The sequence below is a fragment of the Cephus cinctus genome, unplaced genomic scaffold, assembly GCF_000341935.2.
Source record: "Cephus cinctus unplaced genomic scaffold, Ccin1 Ccin1_scaffold0132, whole genome shotgun sequence".
Lineage (NCBI taxonomy): Eukaryota > Metazoa > Arthropoda > Insecta > Hymenoptera > Cephidae > Cephus > Cephus cinctus.
In genome coordinates this window covers 1,923,760-1,948,197 of record NW_014332865.1, presented here as the reverse complement: position 1 = coordinate 1,948,197, position 24,438 = coordinate 1,923,760, and the positions used below count along the sequence as shown (strand labels likewise).

The following is a 24,438-nucleotide window of genomic DNA, read 5'->3' as shown; positions in this document are numbered from 1 at the left end:
ATACGAAGTAATTTCAAATGGATCAGGAAAAAACATTGTTGGTTTCGTCATTAAATTCAAACGAAGAATATGACTTCGAAGAATACGCTAATGTTCTAAAATCGTATATCACAAATGACCTACTTAGACTATTTTGTTATTCCAACAATTGGAGAAATTTACATACTAGACGTATAGTGCATGCCTTGGTCATTTCAGACCCCTGAGCTTTCGTGGTCTCAGTGATTTAACATAGATCGAATCGAAGATAGCTCTTGATTATCCGACATCATGGAAATTCAGGAACCCCATTACTGTGCATTGAATCATTCTAAATCGACGTATTTCGCATAAATTCATTGGCTCACTCTAATTTCTACATACATACCCATCAATTCGAACAGACTCTCGTTCTATTTATACGAAGCGTCTGATTCGTTCCTTACTGAAGTGCATTGCGCAATCTTGCGTTGGCGCCAAATCGGAATTCCTGATAACCGTCATCGTCTTTGGATGACAGATTTTGCTATCCTTTAAGAAAAAAGAAAAGGAAAAAATTTTACATCATACATATAACAGTAATTTAAAAAACGGCAATAAGTCTCGAAAAATGACATGTGAAATTTATTAAATAATATATGATTTGACGCTATGCTAAATTGAATTTGAATTTTCATGGGGCGGATGATCAGTGGCGTCCTTACAACTTCGTGATAGCCATCCTCCATTAGCATCGCGACTGAGTGGCTTTAAGGTTTTTGAGGTTATTCCCATGGCAGTAATATATAATAATGTTATTAAAGCAAATTGCGTCCTCATAGGAAAACGGTAACAGCTATACGAAGACGTAACCACAGTCTAATAGGCAGCCTCGTAAATCACCATATACATATACATGTGGCGTGAGTTTCCTAACCGTCACAGACTCTATATTTGGCTCGAGGAATTTTTCATACCGTCATACATACTCGACTCATAATACTTTGAGGGGACTTATTAACGTTTCGATTCGTAAGGAGATGACCCCTCAGACTAGAACTGATGTCATTGTCGAGCTGTATATTTGATTTCTCATCGAACACTGATTGTACGTTTAAATCAAATTAAAGCAAATCCAGTCAAGCCGAATTGAACCAAAGTCAAATCGAGTCAACTCCAGCCTGGCAATTCTCATGATTATCCCCCGATGCCCGCTTAGCATACCATCTTAAGTAGATGCTTAAGGCATCTTGGGAGGGAGGGAGTGAGGGAGGGATAGGGAGGAGAGAGAGAGAGAGAGCATTATAGCACACCATTAGGTACAATACGCTACAGATACTCCATCCTTGGGAATAGCCAAAGCTCTAGAGTACTATCAGTGAAAAACCTCCCCAAAAAAGCTCATCGAGATTGAAATTCCAAAATTCAACTTAAGTCTAAAAATAAAATAAATTATCCGATCGACCAGAAGAATTTGAATGTTACATTTTTTTTGTAATAAAAATGTATATCTATAGAAAAAGCTCATGGAATAATAATAATTCATTCACTGGAACGTGATACGTCACAGGGAATCGTCGACTATATCATAGAACACGAAGATGTAAGAGCTTTCTTCGTTCGAATTTGCGGCTGGCAAGTAAGCTTGGCGAAGCTCGAAAGCTCCTTCTCGTTAAAAAGTTAGCGACCCCAGCGTCGACTGACATTCCTTTCTTCCTTTCTCGAGTAAAGGCTTGCGGAAGACGAAGAATCACATCTGTCAAGCTCGCTATGTGTTATTCCTTGTCTGATAGGATATACACACTTTTCAAAAGCTCAAGCCAGTACCAGTGTGAAAACAGTGATATCAATCCAGATACAGATAGAAGAGCTTGAATCAACTGGACTTGACTCAACTTACTAATTTAATCCTTCGCAACGAGTCTCGAGCTTTTCAACTTGAAAGTTTTGTCAAAATGAGCTTTGCGAGCTAGACGTACATCTCGGGAGTTCAAAAACGTGTATAAATTCGTATCTATGCATTTAGACAAAAATTAAAGGACAATGTCACGCGGCTCGAATTTTCTATATAAGTAACTAAGCGATAGAATTGCTTAATCGAAATAGAAAAGTATTAATGTAGTATACGTAATCGTAGGCAATTGTTAAAGTTCATGTACATTTTCTGTAAATAACGCATCTATACTATAGATATATGTAGATAAGGGAAATGAAAAGGAAAGATGCATCTCCATACGTAAAGTGTATTGAAGATGCGCGTAAGAGTATATTTAAAAGTGAATTAGTACAGTGTACAATAGAGGGCGAATGGAATACTTTGAAAGTTTTCAGGAACTATTTATTCGTACTTGAAAAAAAAATTAGAATCTTCTTTTTTTTTCTTTCATCTTCTTGTTTCATATTTAAAGCTCGTTCCTAGGCTGATTAAGCTGGCTTGTCAATTTGACCTTTTTCTAAATGACTGCGTGAACGAATGTTGCGTATCTACGCCTATGCGTATGTTTTACTTGCAAGTGACTTCCAGTGCGTGTACCGTGTGTGTAATCGTACTGAATGAATTAGACGAATTAGATGAAACAGAAGTTACATACATAAATAACGATTAGAAATCGGGGCATTTTTGTATTTCGAGGTCAGAAACTTCACGAAGGTTCAGATTGAAGTGAAGTTTGCAAAATGAAATTGTACTCTATCTGACTGAAAATTAGACAAAGCTTCGAAGTTTCATGATCATTGTGAATATGGGAATGGAACCAAAAAATCTATATCTTTCCTCGAATCTGTGCTTAGAAGAATGTCAGATAATGTTTCGAAAAAAAATAGAGTATTGTTTATCTGAATCAAATGAAATTCAATGTTTATGTTGACGCGGCGACAGATTCAATTTTCCGTGAAACCAAAGTACCGTTTGACTTTTGACTTAGAGTGGCTTATGGTATCTGTAAATCTGTAATACTATATCTATATACTGTATACCGAGCAAACCTGATTCTGCAATTTTTGAGAAATGAAAAAAAAATAAACACGGGATCATGAAAAGATCTTGATACATCCAATTATATAATATGGAGGCTGTGTCTTGAGATACATAAATTTAGATAAAAAACTGTATTTACACATGGGATCCTTCGATAATCGAAGGACGCGCAGTGCTTTTGAAATCGCGAATGCAGAATGAAATTATTTTTTTGTCACATTAAAAAATAAAGGAGCTGTAACACTTTAGCTTTAAATTAGAAATCTCTGTCGTGCAGCTTCAAAGGATGTAAAATGAAATCTAGCGGAGTCTGTAATTTTCATTTACACCCGACTAGTCATTTTCTCGCCGATGCAAGAATTTTCTTTCGTAGAACTAATTTTCTTCCCTGACATTATTCAGATGCAGAGTATAGTAATGGAATCGCCATCAGGTATAGCACGCGAGATTTTTGCACTCATGCCTTAAACGTGGTACACACGTATTATCGAGCCACTTCAATGCTCTCGTACAGCTATCGCACTTGAATAATCACAATATCATGAAAAATGCATTTTTTTATATCCATACTAAAAAAGAAAATACTTTCATCAATATCTTGAGCATGCGGTACACACATGTTTCGAAATAACAAAAATTGGTGATAATGCTCGAATTTGTTTTTAGAATTTGACAAGTTGCCACCGAGGAAGATGGAGAGATTCAAAATTACGTGATAATAGTCTTAAAAAAAATGCCATTCGATAAATATATATATGATCGATAATATAAATCAGTCATTGTATCTGTATATTGTTTACAAAGAAAAGCTTCGAGTCTCGATATACGGAAATCACATATGCTTCCGGTTGATGGTTCTGAACTAAAATAAAAAAATGCCCCGATTTCTCGCACAAGGAAAATACGTATCTCTGTATCGTGACGATGAAGATAAAAAAAATAAAGAAACAATGAGCGTGAAAATTTTTTATTAAAAAAAACTGATCATCCTCCTGTCTATTTTTGTTGCTTCATTTTATACCTCCACTTTATTCCTTCCGCCTGGAATCTACAGCAATCGTGGTTGTATCTTAATACTAATATGAATACTGTACAGGGATGGAATATGATCGCTGCAGTTGGAAAAGCGAAATGGAGAATTCTATTTGAAGACGTGAAAATCTAAATACGAAGAAAACCTGGGAAACCCGAATTAAGTCCGAGAGAATAGGTGAGACTGGGAATCCCATATCGATTTGATATGGGAATTCCGGCCCTAAACGGATATTGAAAATCAAGTTCATCATTCGCCCGGATTTTTTGCAAAAATACGATAAATTCCCTCAGAGAATTCGAACGAAAGTCCAAAGAATAAATAGTCAAATAAAACAAGTGACTCTCTGGGGTAGAGATACAAGTTGTTGGACATTAAATCCCTGAAATGGGTAAACTCATGGCGAATACAAAGGAGCCGTCCCGATTGATTAGAAAGCGGAGATAAAGAATCTTTTGAGGCGAAATAAATAAATCCCTGACAAATTTATTTCTATGCTGTCACATATTTCCACTAAAAAATCATTAACTTCAAAAAAAAAAAAAAAAAAAAATATCACCGCTACGAAACTTTTCCTAAATGACAAGTAAAAATCAAAGTTTTTATATCACTGATTTTTATTAATAATTTAATTTTTCTATACCATAGAATCTGCTTAAAAACTTGTATATTATCATTCTACGGGTCGATGCCATAAAAAGTTTTTATTTTTTATTATCAACTCTTTTTTTTACTCTATTTTACAAGCCCTCGGTATATTTGCTTATCGGATCAAAGAAAATTTTATAAACGTAACGTGATACGATAACACACCAAAGTGTATCCAGATAGATTTGTCTTTTCAAGAGAAAGTACCTGCCGGTAAAAATAATTTTTTTGAATACTATTTCCATTATTTCCCCTGAAAGGGGATACAAATTCAACTAATCAGAAATCCGACCTACCGTTTTCACTAATGCCTCCTCAACAGAACCATTACCGAGAATCCTCTATTCCGCCTACCGCTTCGCCAAGACATCTGAGCGTAAGTGGTATCTCTCCCTTAAAATCCTCTCATCCCCTTCACTAAACTAGACTGATAAAACTAATTGCATACCTACTCCAAAACAATTCTCTCCTATTCGATCGCTAAGTACAAGCATAAATAAGTCTGAAATTCAATGGACATTGACACTGAGGCATAGTAATCCAACCATTGTTTTCGCAAAGGGCGGCCATCTTTTTATTTCAATATGCATGAGATTACAGGAAACCGTGCAAAACTCATACAGCGATCGCTGTATGTCTATGGGTTTTCCAAGAGACCTCGAATTTCCATTTAAAAGAAAAATATTCACGGGGGTAGGAAATACCTTTCGTAGATCTTCACGCTATTCCGTACACACTATGCGAACAGTATCCATGCACCCCATACGAATGCATCTATGATAAACGTAGATTTCATAAAATATGCAACGACTGCAACAGCCTTGCACTTTCCAGCGTGGAGAAACGTTGTGGACGCTTCGGTATGTGTAGTTATGGACGACCGCGTACCAAAGCGGCCTGAAATTGGAAGCCGGTATATATTTTGTCCTTCACGCAGCCATTTCTCTAGCGGTTGTTCAGCCCATTACAGGGACAGCTCCATTCAACGTTAGACTTTGTTTAAGCTTTTTCCCTGGAATTTCTTTATCGACTCGTTTACCTAGTCACATTTTTTTTCTTCCTCGAGCAAAGAGAAACAGCGCGGCGACTCCTTGCTTATCCATGGATATTCGCATTCCTTTCTTTTTATCTTTGCCCTCACGATCGTATTAACCCACAATATACAGCAAAATAATAACGCAAATATATCACCTTATGTTCCACATCATTTTACAAAGTTTTCTGTACACTCGAACAGTAAAGCTATATGACAATTTGAATAAAAAATTAAAAATTCATCAGTTACCCAAAAGTATTCCAATGATTGAAAGCCCATCAGAGAACCATCAATTTATAAAAATCCAGTCACTTCGAAAAATTCAGAGACCACTTTGATCATCTTCCCACGGAGGAAGGGCCCACAAAAATCTGTAAAAAGAAAAGGAGATGAGAACATAAAATTGAATCTTAAAGTTTATACATGAAATAAATGCGATTTGAGTAGAATGACATTTAATGTAAATAAGCTCAGATCAAGAAGAATAAGAGCAAAGAAAAGACTAAAAGAATGAAGGAAGACAGACGCATACTGAAGTTTTGAGTAGCAAAGGGAAGACAAGGGTCGACTAAATCTTGGCCTCGTTTCTGGTTTTTCCAAGCGTGGAAAACAGTAATACAAGGGTAGGATTTTCGGGGAGCGACCCATAAAAGAACTCGTAATACAACCTTTTTCTTCGCGAAGCAAATGCATACATCTTTATGTATCAACATTTTCTCTTGAAATAGAATTCCATTCGGCGAGTGTACTTCCGGATATCTCTACTTACATTTGCGTGAAAGGATTTTCCTAGACGACAGCTTCGACTCCGACATGAAAAATCTTTATTCGCTACTGCACCACGTGCACTGTGACATATGCCATATGTATATGTCTGTATATATAGGTATTCGGTGTACGTAGAGTGCATATTCCTTTTCTGAAAAAAAAAAAAACAAGAGAATGAATGCGTGACTCGCGACGTTTGCGCTATCAGACAGAAAAAACTCCCTGTTACTAAACTTATCAAACTTTCAAGCCTGCACTTCGCGTTACACGATAGTTGACTCTAGTGCTTTTACCTATTCAGAGAAACTTCAATGTCTCAAGTTTAACTCACGAACATCTTTAATTCAATAAGTTCACTGTACATCAAATACACGTTGGATCTAGACCACTAACAGATATACTGTTTCCCTAGTTAGTATGCCGTTATACTATTCTTACATAATGACATATTACCTAAACGCCGTGATTCGTTAACAATGGTTATTAGTGTTCTTTTTAGTCTGAACTTTGTAAACAAACATTTCAATAGCGAATAATTCAATTATATTTAAATAATGAATACAAGTGGGTCTCTGGTGAACCATGAGAAATGCAACTGCTTTGTGCTTATTTCGAGCATTTGTCAAAGAGATCGCTGTTTTTGCGAAATACCTCACTCACCGGATGCCGTGAAAACAGCCCGGAAGTGGTGTAGGGGGCTGTCTTACCGAGGAGCGAAAAAAAAATAAGGAAAAGGGGTGATGTCCCACTGTGAGGACAGGCGTGTATAAGTGGTGGGTACGAGGGAGGGTTTTTAGGTAGAAGGTAAAAAGGCCGAGGGTAGAAAAAGAAAAAGAAAAGTAAATAATAAAGTGATGGCTCTAAAGCCGTTGAAAAGACAAAACGCTCCGAAGTCTTCCACCAGGAAAAAGTGTTTGCGGGACTATTTTTCAGCACCTTCACATAAGCTACGCGTTATGTCCATTTGGCTGCAATTTATTCACCTTATAAACGGCTATTAGTCCAAAGACTGAAATTGCACGAATTTAATTAATAAAAGGGACACTGTGTCCTCTTGGTAAAACTGATGAAGAACTTTTCAATTTGTCCCCTTATGAGTATAATTGTAAATTCGTGAAAATCCTTTGATTATACCAATCACGGAATTGAAAAGACAGAACTCGTGGTGGACCAGATCCATTGGAGGTTCGAAAGGAATTTCGTATATTGGATTGTTGAGTAATTTTCTTTTTCATCCAGGCAAGATAACAGATTATCTTCTCACAGAGTCTCGTGTAATTTCTGGTACCGAAAATTTATGGTTAGGGATACCTAAATTTAATCTGTAACATAACCACACGAACTATCTAGATACCAGTGGGTGTTCTACTTCAAGAACGTTTTGGGATAACGCCTAGGGATATACGTGGCACGATGCGTCTTTGTAGGGATAGACCAAACGGAATCTCAATTACCGGATGCAAATTGGCCTAGGACATTCGTACACTTACTATATATAGCAGTCACGCCTAAAAGGGATTTCCACGCTATTCAAGTATTAGATAAAACTAATCCGCACTCTTTCAATGTATACTAATAAAATTGTTTTTATATATTACACGGTTTGAGTTTTTTGAAAAAAAATTTGCTCCGTACAGGAATCGATCCAGCGACGGGTGAGATAATTTACTGGTAATAATTTCACGAATTATTTGCATAATTTTTAAGTAGGAAAAAGGGTGGATCATAAGGGTAGCAGCAGGGGAACGCTTCAATCTTCGGTTAGGTTAATAATGAAAACCTTATAATCATGACTGTTATTGGTGTTCGTTAGAAGTTCTTCAATTTTACCTCCCTTCCTATTCCCAGGGCACTTTTCTCCTTCGGGGTCGGACGTCAATTTCGTCCCCTTCGACTCTCCTACCAAGATCCAAGGGCCGAAATTAATTACTCTTACCTAATTCCTAAGAGTGGGACAACACCTGACACAACTTAAATTAAAAATTAAGTGAAGTAACTGTCATTATCAAAAGTTTCTAGTCGTAAGGATAATATTGCACTAAATAGGCGTTTACCCGAACAATAGTTTTCCATTTACCAAAAGTCTCAGCCAAAAAAAATTGGCGTAAAAGTGTAGCGACCCTTTTTGCTAGAATGAAACATCTGAGTTTCACGGAGGGAAAATTTGAAAATTTTTGTTTAGACGTTTTATAAAAAATAGGGAATTTTCTTTTATGCCAAAGATCAAATGTCAAGAAAAAATATACGTTGCCAATTGTTAAAAATTCTACTACATTTCATACAAGGCAATGCTACCCCAGTTATCACTTAGGTTGGATAAATTATTTCACAGCTGTTTACTAGCTAAGCCATAAGGAAAGAGACGATTCTTTTGGGAATATGAAAGCACTCGTTGGATCCTCGTTATATCCTTTATGCGATATAACCCGACTATGAATGTTTGATACGCCATATTATCTCACCGGGACAGAATGCATCCTGCATTCCCTAAGTGGTCCATTACTATTAATGGTCCGAGAGATCCCCCAGCAACTTTCGAATTTTCCCAAACACGAAAAACCTAATGGTGAGAATAACATGATTTTGCATCTGAATGATTCAACGTATGCAAAGAAGGGCAGAAGCTAAACCAATGGTATTTCTTAGTCAAAAAATAAAAGAAAAAAAAAGGTGAAGAAAGAACAAGAGGGAAAATTCTCTTTTGTTTATTTTTCATAAAACGACATTTTAACCAATATGAATTCAATGGTTTCCGAGGTAACAACATTGAATACCGAATTCCATTTCCTTCGCCATACCCGCCTCCTAATGCTCTTTACCAAAATCCAATCAACTTCAAAGCACAAAAAGGTGATAAGGTAATCATGAACTTTGAGGTGACATTTTTTAAAACGAAAATTTCGTAACCAAATGATTACTTTTTATCAGTATAGTTGTATTCGTATAGGTAAATATAAAGCTCACATAAGTTAAAAATGTCACGCGATATATTCGTCTAAAAATTATGCACAATAAAAATAATTTTAAAAAAGCGATCGGAAATATCTTTGAAATAAAAAAATTAAAAAATACTTAATTCCGAAGGTATAGTCCATACCGGAAATAAATCGGCCACGGTACTAAATGCGAAAACAGCTGATTTTCCATGGATGCAACCAAAAAATATAATATTTATAAGATAAGGTCTTCAATCTTCATGCCTGTCAGTTGGTAAGCTTCGCAACAAAGAGTAAGCTCTGTAAATGTCAAAGAACGAAATGCTGGAACACCCTTTTCCCATTTACAGTATTGGTATAAAAAGCTGTATATCCCATAAAGAATTTCCTTCTAATCGTACATGTATGTGCTTTTGGCAGGATCAAAATAATGCAAAATATGAACGAAAGAGCTTTAGCAGACTTAGTATATTTGTCTTAATGATTCTTTTATATTAAACACATAAATATACTTACCTAACGAAAGTGCAATAAAGAAGATATTTTTGAAAAAAAAAATCGTATAAAGCACAACGAGGAGCAATGAGTCACCGAGTACGCATTTATCTACTAGGATATTACGTACTGTCCATTTTTTCAAGTTTTCGTACACGTTTGATTAATTGCAATTCGGTGACCAAAGGCATTACCATAGTGTACGTGTACATCCATCATAAATATCCCATGGTCATGCGCAGTTCATCAATAACAAACTGGGCAGCATTTATGAAATCATTACATGTGACTGTAGTTTTCTAAAAATATTAGGAAACAAAAGAGATCGAATTATCGATATTAGAATCGATATTAAGGATATTAGAGCATTACGTATATTTCCTGATGCAGTAAAAGTCCAGAACAAATAATGTTACATATGAGGTAAATATCAGTTGTATTTTTTCACTCATGCAAATTATATTAATAACGATGCTATTAGGTTATGTTGATACTGTGAAAATTATTGACGTCTAATGTACGTATTACGAGTAACGATTGTGTTTTTTAGTACCAGTATGACGTTGGAAAAGTCAATCGATGATTGTCGGAATATCTCCAATGACAAATGGAAATTCCATCAGACAAGCAATGGAGATATGTATATCGTTCCTTCGGATAATAGTATCCATTAAATGTAATCGATATCTCTAACGGAATGACTATTACAGTATATTGGAAAAGTATCGATTTTCCTATACGAAATATCCTAGGGAATTATTCATGGAACCATCATCCATGACGGAAAACTATAATCGGCCCTGTTCGAATGCAAATAATGCGGTGAAGCGTTACTGCGATGCGTCGGAAATCAGCGACGTTCCGACGCCACACGCCAATCATATGTAAATCAAGCTTGAAAGTCCAAGGCTAATTTGTCTACGTATGCAGGCATATAGAAAATTAAAAATTATTTAGAAAACCCAAAATATTGGAAAAAGAATAAATATAAAGATAGCTGTTTAAATTTAAAAAAATGTGTATACATGTATTTCCTAAGAAGTGCAGGGGATGAATGAGATTCCCCACTGGTCCAGCGTCACGTTCGGAAACGACGAAACGCTCGTGCCTGATAGGGTTGGCATGGGGGATTGTTCAGTGGTAGAATAAAGATTTCGATTGGGGTGAAGATTCGACCGTTTTCTCGCGAAATTGGAGACGGGCTAACTTGAAATTGCTGTAGTCTGACCACACGGCTCTTTTGATGGCCTCTGGAATTTCGTGGCACTCGTGAGCACGAAATAAAACAGGCTCCCTTTGAAGATGGCGGGATCGAATGATGCTAGCTTCCTGAATAAAAGTGGCTTTATTTTCTTACGCTATACCATCTCCAATAGAAATACTTCCTAGAATATCACGAAAACAAGACTGCCATTCAGTACGAGGAAAAAGGCTTCCTGACTCTGCATAAGAGAAGCACGTTCAGCATATCGAAACTATCTGAATAGACACAAAACTAGAAATCAATGATAAACAGACAAAGACTCAATTTTATCGAAGCAAATAAAAATTCAATTTTCAAAGTTACAAGAGTATATTACGAAAAATAAGTGGGAAATCAAATCATCCTGATACGCATTTAATATACGTTTTGATTTTTTTTTCGTGAAAAAAATGAAATGAACTGCGTCACTTTCATACAGACAGACGATTAAAAATATTTATTGCAATTTTACAAAATTTCGTGTGAATCAACCTGTACGATTGAGTACGATTTATGTAAGTCATTAGTTTTCATTGGGATGAAATCACGTGATAACGAGGAAATAAATGCCAGCTAGCTTTTAATGGAAACTGTTATATATAAATTAAACGCGAAAATGTAGTGCCATTTGATGTACGTATATACGCGGTATATAAAAGCGCGTCGCGGACGGAGTCATTAAAAAGAGCGCATAGGTTGAAAATCGATATTAACAGGTGACGAGGAAAAGCAGGTTGCGAAGAATGTACATTGGCAGTTTGGCATTCTCACAAAGAGTTCTTTGACATTGGAGAATCCTTGAAAGCCGATACTGGCTGCTGGCTGGTTACGTAAAATAATTTGTAAGGGTCTTATACGAGATAGACTGAAAAGCACGTGATAAAATGAAAGGGCAGTTATTGGATTTTTGTACTCTCGAATTGCCTGCATTTTGTAGACCCCTTGAACTGTGTAAAATTTCATAAAAATCCTTCTGCAAATTTTAATCAACTCGATTTACTGGACTGAAACAAGAAACTTAATAACTGTGTATCTCCGTATCACAGAATAATTTTTTGATAAATGAAAAAAATAATGAAATTGAAATAATCTATTTTTATCGCGTCTCTAATTGCTTGATTTCGAAGGACAAACATAATACGATTAATTAAAACAGGAATTAAATTGTTGCTAGAACCTCCAGTGAATTATAATCGAAAAATGTATTAACGATACCCAGCAGGTCGCTAATTACGTGAAACTGTCGCTGTACTATGGTAATATTCCCAACTTCACACTGTACCATCCAATTAGTTGAACGGTGAACAAAAAATTTACCACCCACCTGATATCGATGACATAGATTCCATTAGAATTTGACAGTTTCATTGGCACCATCTGCAGCCGTCGTATGCTCCATATCGTTCATGCATGTTCCAATCAGCGGTAACAATCCAAACGAACACCTAAAAAAAATGGTAAAGTTTAGCTTCCTAAAAAAATTGCAAAAAATTTAATGTAACATTCAACAAGTTTCACGTTGATCAAGTGACAGAATTCAAATAGCAACGTCATATATCTATTACTTTGAGATTTCAAAAAAAAAACAATGAAAAAAGAAATAACAATAGCACAATTTATTAAAATTCCTTGCATTGATTTAATCAATAATTTATCAATTTGATTTACCTATTGAAACGAGTTAATGAAAAATTTCTTTTCCCTATAACAGCCAATTAAACGGCGCAGTTAACAATTGTTAACTGATGTTATATATTCACAAGGAAATCAGCCAGGCTGGTACTAATGGCCAGTAATACCAATTTCTGTCGGTTAATCCAATTACGTGTGACCGTATATTGCGAATTCATTAGAATAACAAGATCATTAGCTTGTAACACTACTGTCATAACATTTAAGCACGTTTATCATACCTGTAAAATGATAATACAGTCCATAGACAATAGTAGTGAAAAAAGATGCAATTATGCTGCTACTAAAAATTATATGATATCTATCAATTGCATTTTCTATGAGCAAACTGGATATTCAAGGATCAATATTAACGTTGCTATGGCGATATAATTTTATGTGTTTTAATAATAAATTTCGGGCATATCAAATTTGCAGCTTAAAGCAATAACAGTCACGTACCTGATCACAGATTATTTATTGATTTCCGATCTAGATTGGTTTCCTAGTACAAACAACAACTTAAACGAACACACAGGTGAGCATAATCTGTATACCGTTCAGTACATGCGCATCCCTCCGTGACTATGTACATTGAAGATACTCCCTTGAAAATGTCATATCACATATCTAATCACAGTATTGTGTATACGTTTATTACGACCAAGCACACGCGGGACATTGACAAGTTAAATTCTTAAGCATAAGTGTTACAAATATGTAGCGTACATATATACCTATATATATCGTGATGTATTATATGATCTACCTAACTAGAAAATAAGTACTGCGATTATATTGTTATACAAATGTACTTCTTGCGCGAGTATCCATTACCATTTTTGTTTCATAGATCCTTAAAATAATGTCACAAGACAAAATATCTAAGAACAGAATAAGAAATATTCAGTGATATACATTCTACAATATTTTCATCGTTGACACAACAGTCGAACAAATATTTAGTCAACGAAATTTCAATACGAAAACACCAATACAATCTATGTTAAATTTGAGTAGAGAGTCGAAATTTAATTGCGTTTAAACTCTGTAGACAGTGGATTCTCGCTGCTCTCGCCAACTTTGTTATTTTCATTTGCAAATTCTCTTCCAGAGTTTTACTTACCTGTAAGAATTCTCCATTGCCGAGGAAAAGTATGAGTGTAAACTCGCTAGGACATTCGATACAACAGCGCGCAACGCCGTAGCGGCAGAGTCGCGAAGCTCCAGGTTTTCCTAGAGAATTATTAAGGTCTATTGATACCTCAAATACATGGGAATGAACCTTTCATGCGACGCAATAGTCTTGTTAGAAAATTGTATCTATAGTAGGTAGCAGGAGAAGCGAATGCGCGACCTCATTTCTCTTGGGACTTCCTATCGTACGTTTCTGGAAAGAAATCTCATTTCCGCTTCTTACGTCGACGGTAAAATCTCATATCTACAGATAAGCAAAGAGGAGCCAATGGCTGTGAGAACAGTGAAAAATCAGTTAGCTCAATGAAAAACGATCCTGATAGTGTATCTGCGGAAAAAAAAATAATAATGATCGACATTATTTTAGAGATCGACGTTAATGAAGCGCGAAATTCAAATAGCCCAAGACGGAATCGTAGAGACGTAGGCGAAATTGGCCCATCCGCTGGCAAGAAGGATCATAGAGTTATTTATGGACCTCCACGTGACATCAATTAGCATGGAAAACGTAATTGCTTCTAAGTGGATAAAGACATCAATTCACAAAAGCAATTAACAGTCGGTCCCTTGTTCATCACGACCCTTAGGAACCATCATTGACTCTTAACGCTACAGCAAAATGAATCAAGAGCGTGAAGATGCCTTTTTTGCTAGAAGATCAACATTTTTCAATTAAATTGTTCAATCAGAAATCTAATTAGTTTACGTAATTTATAAGGAAAAGAAATTGAAAATTGATTTAAGTTCTACTTTACTTAAATATATACCTTTTTTGTACTATAATTTCTTCTTTCATCGGTATAACGTTTCTTGATTATTACTCCAGACTCTATATTATCACCATAGAAATATGACATTCAGTGAGTTTATCTTTAACTTTTCAAACAATATCTATCCGCACTGAGTTTGCTGACTTCGAAACAGCAGTAGGTACGACCGTAGTGAATTATACGAATATTTCCATGAAATTCTCAGACTTGCAACAAGTCGCAGACACCAGTAACCTAGGCAAATAACCAATAAAGTAACTTTAGCGTTTCTTCTCCAAACATCCATTAGCATGCAATTACCAATGTTCTGATTAATTCGTTTTTTTTTTTCTTTCTACTCAAAATTGTAGCCCTCGCTCGCTTTAGTGAGTGGCTAAGTGAGTGGTTAGCGTAAATTACTCCTTGGTGATTCGAATCTCATGATATTCTTAGAGCTTTCGAAATAGCGAGGATAAACTTCCATCTGAAAATTATAGGACAAGTGAGAGACACCTTAATGAAGCTGAAGGACGAGAAAGGAAAATCCTTTAACGTAATTCCGAGATGGGTATAATAACGCTGAGTGTTCCTCGTGAAATTTCTTCCACCAAGAAACTAAAACCTAAATGACTGTGATCGAGTGACCAGGGATTTCATCCCGAAGTTCAGAATCTTTGGCATTTCTCAATAAAAGCATACTAGCGTTAATAAAAATTAAACGAAAAAAAAATTTAATCTCTCGCTAGATATAAATAAATTCAACGTTTTTCCCACTGATGCAATTTAATTGTAAATTTTTTATCGATTTCATAAATTGTACATTGGCGTTTCAATCACTGATTATTTAATGTATGGAAATTAATGACATTTGATTTCTCGTCCAGTGATCTTTTACTTCTTGAAACGTAGATACTGAATAAGAAAGTAATTTTAATAATTCTACAGACTCATCCCTCGTAATTTCTATTAGCTACGGTTATACAAAAAACCTTGTCAACTCCTCAGTTCCGCATAGGCCTGCCTTTCCGACTGCTTGGTCATGGGAAGAAGGGAAAACGTACAAAGTGGAAACTCAAAGTCGCGCTAAAGAAGGTTACCGCTCTATTCTTGTCTCTGTGACAAATGTTCGGAGATTCCCTTGCCCGATACGAGCGAACTGATGTCTCCTTTAGGCGACAAATAAATGACGTCGGCCGAAAAAGCAATTTGCTGGAAATACCTCTAAGCATTGAATATATCGCAGAATAAGGTAATGGTAAGAAATTTGACGGATACAAAATTCCGATTAAAAAAACTGAGGAATTAAACGGTAAAATTAATTAAAGCCAAAACTCAAATTATTTTTCAAAATTCGAGTTCGACTTTAAAACATCTCCGATAATGGGAAATGATATATAATTGAAAAATTCCACAATGCCAATCGTCGAAATCCAATTACAAATTTCCTTTGAACCCATTATAACAACTTTTCATATAAGACATACCGAACAGCCGTGACAGTGACACTGTGTTTAGAAATACTAAAGCTCCTCTGCTATCTACACGTCGAAAATCTATTTCTATGTTTTCCTTGGCATAGAAACGCATAACCCAGATACGTCCAGGACTTCTTTTAAATGGATATGTCCGAAGTACATCTGCAAGCTAAGAATAGAACGAGCATACCCCCATATTATGTCTGCTAACGAAGAGAATAAAAAAATTAATTAACACTTTTACTGCTACGGCCGATTGACATGAACGCTTCTATAAATAGATATATCGACCAGTAGCAATGAAAGGATAAAAGATCTTACAGTGTGATTTATGAAAAGTCATTCGGACAGATATTGACAGTATATACTAAAAATAAAACTGCTATAGTAGGTGTACAGCCTTAATTGACGAATTGGTCACGTAAATCCGTACTTACAACTTTTCTGTTTCTTTTTTCTTCTTAGAATTAGGTGAAAATCGTGCCGCGTCTATATTGCATGCAGCACGCATGGATATTTCATTCGATTTAACAGTTACGGAAACGCCTAAATTTTGGCATTCGTTGAGTCATTTTTCATGCGTCATATTATACGCGTCCGTCCGAATTCATTCACGGGCATTAAATTTCATTAATATTCCGCTAGTTCGAACAACCAACATTCATTCGTCTCCGTTTTATTAAACCATTATATGCATCGACCCAAACCATCTCGTATACTGTTATTTCAATAAATAATAGCAAAGCTGTACGATACGACCGATCGTTAACGTGTAACGTCATACCCTGATAGCCAATCATAACTTGGGTTAATTCGAGCGTCTTCGTGTCGCTTCCAACCTCAAGACAGGCATCATTTGTCAATTGGGCATCGCAGGACGTCGGCATCAATCAAAGTCTTCGACCCTCTCTAAGAACCGGAAGTGAGACAACGGGCAGAGGAATGGCTAAAAAGGCAACTCGATGCCTGACACTGACGAGGCGCATCCATTTATGTGATCATCCGCCCCCCCCCCTCTCTTTCTTCTTATTTCAAATCTCTCATCACGTAACCGTATCATCCCAAAAATTCGAGCCTTCAATACTTTCCAGAACGATACACCCGCCAAATTCAAAAACAGACACTCAAGAGAACGTCTGGTAACAAAGAGAAAATCTATTTTCTCAAATAAGCGTACAAGACGTAAAACACGTAAGATTCATCCCAAGTAAATTACGTAACAGAAAAAAAATAATGTGTTTTACATATCAAATTTCCAAGTACCAAAATATCGCGGAAGCAACCGACAAACAGATTAGGCGTTTATTCGAAAGATATGGCGGACTTGTAATACACGTAGTCATCACAAATATATGTCGCTCACATGAGAATTTTACGTTTCCATTCGACACGACCTTCGTCGTAAAGCATGCGGCCATTATGCTCCCAGGTTCGCTCTCCCAGATCTTCCTCCCTTGAATCCACCGAATATACGATTATCGCTGTGTTCTTGGACCCTATGCTGAGCTATGAACGACCCTCAATGCTTGGGACTTGTCGTTTTGCCCTTGGCAAGAATCTCGTAATAATACGTACAGGCCGATTACAGGGTCGAGCATAGGTTTGCCTCGACGAAAAGGTTAACAGAAACCAAAGGGGAGTTTTCACATCAAAAGTTATTGTAACGTTTACGACAGGCATTTTATACTGGGACAGCGCTGAAATTTTTAAATTTCATTTAGCATCCTGTATCTATTCCTGTTTACGAGATGATAACATATTCTAATTTAGACGAAACAGTCGTTGGTTCTTCATACCCTCTGCTTGGTTCACTGTGCTATGGATGTTAAATAAAGCGAATTTTATGGAAAAATATATATTGATTTAAAAAAATTTTTTAAAGTTAATCATACTTGATAATGCATAGTGTTTAACATGGATATAATAAAGTGAACTATATAAATCAATTTTGGATCACCTTTCTCATGGAACAGGATATCTCTGGTTACCATTTTTCATTGTATTGTTCATGGTATAATGGAATGTTTAGACGAGTAGGTTGGTACTGGATACCATCACGGTCGATAGATTTCTTTGTAAAAGAACGTGCAAGGCGTGCAAACTATTTCCTGGATGTTTACTGAACAGATAGAGTACAAGGGATGCATTGGAAAAGGCGAACAAGATTTTACAGCTGTGAATTCGTATACTGTCGAACGTGGATTAATATTTCCCGTTGCTGAAACGAATGTGAAAAATTCAGTATTTCCAGAAAATATATTTACACAGAAATTTTACTTTTGAGATTACATACGTGATGTGATTTGAAGCACTATCTATCGAATAACAAATATACGAATAGCTATAGGACATAGCATTGGTAAAAAAGAAATTAGGGACCATACAAAATATTTTAGTACCTACGTCACCCATCTTGAAATTCTACATCTTTATAAGTCACTTGGTTCAATAATTTTAAAAAACTTTATTTTCTTGGGTAATTTCACACGAATCGGTTCACTGGCTCGTATGGCTTTTCGTTCAAGAACAAATTTATCATCGAAATGGTACAGTTAGAATGTACTTTTTTCTGTCTTCTCTCGTCTTGAGGAAGCTCGGCCGGAATTTTCTGCAGGAAAAAAACAACTTTGTATACGTATATCTGGTTCACAGAGTATTGCTATACAAGGCCGTCACGTGATTCAATTGTCGAGATATTTTTTACCAAGCGACATTAGCAAATCTAAATGGCTTCTGCACTACTGTACACGACTAACTTCGAAAGTGACAAAATACCAAGCGAATGTACCATTTTGTTATTTCTCGGCAAAGCGCACCGACCTGCCAGAAATTCATAGAAACTTCGTAGCACGCTCGCGCTATGACATTACTTTTCTTAGAACGTATTACAGTTGATCGATAAACCGCAATACTTGCTAGACCATTATTCTGGTGAAATAGAAATAAGAACAACGAATTACTCAAAATGCCCTATATCGTGCAAGAACGCATTAAAGACATGACGATTATTATGAGCCTCTTATACATAACTAGTGTACTGTGTAAAATGATAATTATATACAATGATTACATAGAATTAAGTACAGAACAGTTAAAAAGTTACACAGATTGGCAATATCTCGTGAATCTTTAAATTACGCGATTATTTGTTTTAATTATAAATTGTTAGGCAATGCTCGAAAATTGTAAAATAGCCGCTGTAGGAACATAGCTGATTGGTACACATTGACATTAACAGTTTGAAATGCAATTCTTTTTCATACTTGCTTCTGAGTACAAACCAATATCCAAGTAATCAAATACATGTCAAACAAGAGTTAATTAATTTTCCTTCGAACTTTGCTTCTTGTCAATAACAATACAGTCGTTTGAATAAATCTTCTACTGGGTGTTCCGTAAATTCATATTGTGACAAATGAGATTACGTCAATTATTTTAAATCACCCAGAAGTGTAGGTGCACGCGTGAATATTCACCTGAACTATACTTTCTCAATAAGTATACCATCTCTCATCCTTTGTTTCTAAATCCATGACATAGGCCGTCCCGTTATCCAATGTCTGACACTCTCGGTAAGTTAGTTTTGCTTCCCAGACGTCGAACAGACCTTTCACGTCGATGGGCTCCTACTGTACCATGAGTAATACAGTACATGTGGAGAATTTGTTAAACGAGCTTTGCTTACTATTCGCCAACTCATGCCAGCAACATTTTAGCTCGATGAGTTTTGAGGTTATGGAATTCCTTGTGTGATAAATCATAAAGCTCAACCACTTTCCATTGCTACAGGAATCACATCTCCTAGATATTCAGTGCTCTGCAACTGAAAATTATTAAAAATTAAGCAGCATAATATAACATAGAATAACATTGAATTTATTATTTTATCGCATATTATTATCGAGCAATCAAATATTAATGGTCTCTTATGATCTTTAAACCGTAGGGTAATTGGAAAGTTTGAGCCTGCACTACCTCTCAATAAATGCCAGGTTAAGTAGGATTAAGTCAATATCGCAGGTGAGCACAGATGAAAGGCTCATATAGGTAGAGATAATGAAATTTATAATGAATCGAGATGAAATATACATAAAAAACAAATAAAACTGTTGAAACAATCAAAATCTCGACTGATAAAAATATTAACTGAAAAATGAAAAATTCAAGAAAAGGGTTTTAGGACAATTTTCATTTTGGCAAAGAGTATTGCTTTAAAAAATGAGCGTATTAGGCAGTCGCAGACACGAGTCATTAAATTTGCATAAGAGGATTGCGCCTCTTTTACAAAATTGTAAATTCTTGGATTTGACAATGAGAAATTCTAAATTCTCGCGAGAACTGATTATGGTTTAGAAAATGGTACTGAAACACAGTTAAATTCTGTTGGTAGTGAAAACTTTGATAGACAGACAGTAAATCCCTAATAAATCTATACAAAGCCGATCAACTGGATTAATGTGCAAGTTCTATTAGCGTAACATATTAAATTATAATTTGGATTATATGTATAACGAAGGATCAAATATATATATATATCCAGGGTCTACTAGTTTAATGAGAGTAACTATATACCTATATCTAAATTTATCATGAATAAGTAATCGACAAAAGAAATAAAAAGAAGAGACTCGATGACGCGCGTCGCTAGATTTCTTAAAGTCCTCGTAAAACACTCTTAACTACTTTAATCTTCGTAACGAAACGTTAATGGCCGCGAGCTATTGGTTCCGATAAGAGCGTTATACGTTCCGCTATGGTTGCTCGTTGGCTGACTAGTAAAAAGAAAAGGAAGAAAAGAAGGTGGCTTAAAGTTGTATAAAAGTGCGAATGTGGACGCGCGATAACTAATGAACTGTCAGGAGGGAAAGAAATCTTCCGGAACTTCGTCGCAAGACAATGGCGAATTAACAAGGGAACACTGAATAAATGGCACAAGCTCTTTGTCACGATAAAATAAAAACAGTAAAAAAAAAAGAGAGAAAGCCTAGTGGCTTTAATCGTTGCCATTTGTTAATCTGACATTTGCAGAACGTTCCACTTGATTAGCTCCTTCATTGCCCAGATTCTTTATGGTATCAAATCCAAACAGCTACTTTTTTACTTTTCATTCCTCTAGACTTTTTAAATTAATAAGCCACCTCGTCATCTGCTTTTTGGGAAGTATCAATGTTCCGGTAATTTATTACCATTTGCGGCTTTTCCTCTTTCACTTTCCTTTACTCCATTCATACATTCCCATCGAGAATATCTACCTGGAATATATACATATACATGTGGGTAAATATAAAAATCCTTATAAGATTACTGATACTGCTAAAGAAAATTCGTATGGAAAAGAAAAATTGGAAGTTTGGAAAAACCACAGTCAGTGTTAAAAGTTTCATTAGTCACCGATTGAAAAATGAAGTGTGCCCTTCCAAGTTCCTCTTCTTAACTATTTATTAAAATATTTCGCACTTCAAGGTTTGCCCTGTCTTGCGCATTCTCAAAGGACGCATATCTCACGAACCTGCTGCAGGATTACTTGCCAGTCTTTCCGATCGATAGACCAGCTAAGGGACTACATCGTGGTGCGAAATTAAAATTCCAGCGATCTAAAACAAAAGGACTACTATAAGTATGCATTAAATACTTAATATTAGTATATAAGGCTGTTATACAAAATTCAAATATTACATAGCAAAGGTAAATCGCATTCAGTTATTATCAGACCGTAAATAATAAAAAGAAGAATTATGCATAAAGCTTAACTGATATATTAGTCAATATATATACCTGTGTATGTATGTATTGCTATCGGTTGCCAGGACAGCAAATAAGCATTTGTGTAATGTATACTATCGATTTCGTACATATTTGTAAGACTTGCATAGTTTATGTGAGTTTATATTTGTATATATTTATTTACCATAAAAATAGTACACGAATATAGTGAGTCAAGGAGCCTTTCAGGTCTCACCCGTCAGCCCTGACCGTCCAAGCTCCATTAAGCTCGGCAGGGAACTTCCAGCAATAGAAGCAGCTGTCGTAAATAAAATCGAAAGGTTCACGGCGGGAGAAAATCTTTTCAGAAATTAAATTACACGACGCAAATGCCTGTAGATTCTCTGTACAGCATCCGACAGTGAAAGACCTTCCTGCTCCTCTTACTTCTGTGGTAATGCATAAATTCCAGATGGCAAAGTGCATGCAAAATAAGCTCCCTCGCATCTTCCCCATCGGTACGCCCAGTACACGAGCATCTATGCAGTTGCGGTTCCTTGCAGATGCAAATGCAAGAAGGTGCTGAAATACTGCTGATGAAGAAAGCACAGATGAGCCTGGAAAAAAAGAAGCTTTCAATTTCACGAAGAATAGGAGCAAAGAAATTTTCATAGATTTTTGTGAAATTTTTATGTAACTGCGTAAATGTAAAAAGTTATATTATCAGTGTAAATAATTAAGACTGACAAACTTTCACGTTGAAAGCTGAAAAATAAAACGTATATGGCATGAGCGTAAAAAAAACTTAAAAAACTGAAGAACAAATGAAGTCGAGTCACGAAGAGAATTTTAAGAAGGTCATTATGTTGCATTAGATCTAGCTTTATCTTTGACTTGTTCTTCTTAAAACTGTATATCTGATACTGTATATATGATATAATGTTTTTCCAGCTTTTATAATTTTCTTTCTCTCCTACTGATTTTCTTTTAACTTTTTCGTTCCACAAACCTTATTTAAGTCTTCGGTTGTTGTATTTCCTTTTGATTTTCATCGATTTACTCAGAAAAGTTTGATAACAGACGTTTCCAGATTATAAATGAGACCCTCGACAACAAGATAACCAATCAAGGAGAACAGAGTTTTGCAATTTCACGAATCAACCTATGAGGATTTTGGTAGGTGGTGGCAGTACGAAAACTAATTTATCCCTGCATGGTTGGTTGCCTGCTTGCTTGCTTGCTTCCTTGCTTGCTTCCTTGCTTCCTTGCTTGCCTGTCTGCCTGCCTGCCTGCCTGCCTGACTGACTGACTGACTTACTTAGCGGCTTGGTAAATCCAGCGGGGGTGCTCCTGTCAAGAATGGATGATTGATACCATTGATAGTAATGTAAGTCAGTTGTTGGATAGTATAAAAAACAAGCCGATTTATTCTAGCCAAGAAACAATGAAATTCCAAAGCCGCTTTAGGTTACTGGATATCACGTAGAAAAGTCAAAAAGACATAACGTTTATGCTTCTTTACTTTCCCGTATACTACTCACGGAATTTTCGCAATTTTCTTCACCTGACGGAAATAGATACAACGCCTATGGTGTAGCAGACGTAAGTTTTATAGTACTGTGAAAATGGAATCCAACACCTTATAGCCTATGAACGAGATTGCCTTGGAAGACCATTTAACTTTTTTCGTGCCTGGTAAATTCACAGCATCAAACATAAAAAATAAGACCAATCATAGGATTGGTGCGCATGTTCCACAGGGACAACAGGACAGGATAAAACTTTACCGTCTCCTGTGTAACGGTCCATCATATAGGATTTTCAAAGTTCTAGCCAGGCATCGCGCTTGGAATAATCGAACAAGTTTGTCGTGCTCATAGAAAATTCCATCTAGCACAGGATCCGGTGATAATGAGTTTGCCTGGAGAAAAAATGAAGACAGAATTTTTCAAATATTAAGAAACCTAATTATATCCGAAGTAGTTCCACTTATTTTTATTAAAAGCGTCATTTAAATGAAGCGAAGACTGAATTTACCAACTCGTCGAAAACAGAGTCCGAATTCTCATTTTTGTCTTTTTAATGACTAGCTGTCGTACGAGTCTGAAATTTCAAAAGTATATTTATCCTGACAAATGGGTGGTACGTGTTTGTACAGGCTGTCGCAAGAGGAATATCGTACACTGAAAAGAGTTTGCTAAAGGAAAGTTGCACGAAGTGTCTCGTTTTCTTTTCCACCTTTCTTTTTTTTTTCACCCCTACGTCCAACTTTTCTTTATATCTTACCATTGGAGTTCGATCAAACGTCCGAAAAACTCGGAGGCAATATCGGGCAAACGATGCCAGACGACCAGCCGCACTATCGAAAAGCAATACCATGAGATAAGATGGGCCTTCTTGTTAGTTTTTCTGTCGTGACGAGATAAGTATAAGGGAAGTTATTTTTTGCAACTTCATAAAGCACAAAGTAAAGAGTCGAAGTCAAGTAATTTCCAAGTATATAAAGGGTACAGTTTTTGAAAGAAAAAAAAAAAAAAAAAAAAAAAAAA

The 24,438-nt window shown here is 35.9% G+C and overlaps 2 long non-coding RNA genes across 3 annotated transcripts; both read right to left on the bottom strand.

Moving 5' to 3' along the window:
* Positions 1 to 17: 17 nt before the first annotated feature.
* Positions 18 to 13,913, bottom strand: LOC107263177. The gene is made up of 5 exons (XR_001536613.2): positions 13,892 to 13,913; positions 12,419 to 12,539; positions 6,422 to 6,571; positions 5,902 to 6,023; positions 18 to 510 (listed from the first exon to the last, which is right to left on the bottom strand). It is a non-coding gene; the product is annotated as an uncharacterized LOC107263177 (long non-coding RNA).
* A 4,583-nt stretch (positions 13,914 to 18,496) lies between these two features.
* Positions 18,497 to 23,303, bottom strand: LOC112493726. Of its 2 annotated transcripts, XR_003058403.1 has the most exons (6): positions 22,899 to 23,303; positions 21,962 to 22,506; positions 21,696 to 21,780; positions 21,207 to 21,438; positions 19,663 to 20,003; positions 18,497 to 18,794 (listed from the first exon to the last, which is right to left on the bottom strand). It is a non-coding gene; the product is annotated as an uncharacterized LOC112493726 (long non-coding RNA). The 2 variants fall into 2 exon arrangements; XR_003058402.1 differs by lacking the exon at positions 18,497 to 18,794 and having other exon boundaries at positions 18,840 to 20,003.
* Positions 23,304 to 24,438: the final 1,135 nt, after the last annotated feature.